The sequence below is a fragment of the Sarcophilus harrisii genome, chromosome 5 (genome assembly GCF_902635505.1).
Source record: "Sarcophilus harrisii chromosome 5, mSarHar1.11, whole genome shotgun sequence".
NCBI lineage: Eukaryota > Metazoa > Chordata > Mammalia > Dasyuromorphia > Dasyuridae > Sarcophilus > Sarcophilus harrisii.
Window position 1 is genome coordinate 39,265,461 of NC_045430.1, and position 873 is coordinate 39,266,333.

Below are 873 nucleotides of genomic sequence, written 5' to 3' on the forward strand. Positions count from 1 at the left end.
AAAGGGTGTTCAGCCCAGTTCAGAGGGAATCTGAAAACCCAGCGAGAATGTCACAGCAGATCAACAACTTAGACCTCAGTCCTGACCTTCCAGTAGAGAAGCAGAGCAGTAGCTAAGCTCCAGTCTCAGCTCAAAAGCAAATTCTGGTGGAAACCAGGCTTTTCCTGAAAAAGAGGCATGCTTACCTCAAAATGAAGGCCCGCACCAAAGTGCTAAGACCTAGAGCTGCACAAGAAACTTGGAACAATGCTTCCTTGATCCCAGGAGCAGAGCTCCATCATAAAAGAAAGAAAATAGTTAATACAAAAAAGAAAATGAGCAAGAAATAAAAAAAGAAGCTTCATCCCAGAAAGTTATTTAGTTAAGAGGAAGATCAAAACACAAACTCAAGGTGAGGACAAATGTTCATAGAGGAAACTGAGAGAGAGTGATATGAATTGGTCTAAAACCTATGGCATCATGGAAGGCCCATAAACCACTTAAAAGGCATATAAGAGAGGCATGAGAAAAATGAGAAAAACAAAGATGAGAGAGATGCAAGAGAGGGAATCAATAGCTAGAAAAGAAGAAAGGAAATTCTAAAAATAAAAAGTGAACAGAACATTTAATCTTAAACATAAGATTGAAGAGAAACTAGAAAGGTAAATTGGGGAAATATGTATTTAAAATTATACTGTTTACATCCCTAGACAGAAAAAAAGGATATTTTGTAATTTTTGAGAACTGTTGTTATTGGGGAAATTTAGAGAGGCATCACATTGACAAAGGTGTGCTTGTGCTTAGAAACGGACTGGGATGTGATGCTATTAAAGAAAATGACATTAAATGGGTGGGAAAGAGCTGAACTGAGAGAATAGTAAAGAGGAGGTATAA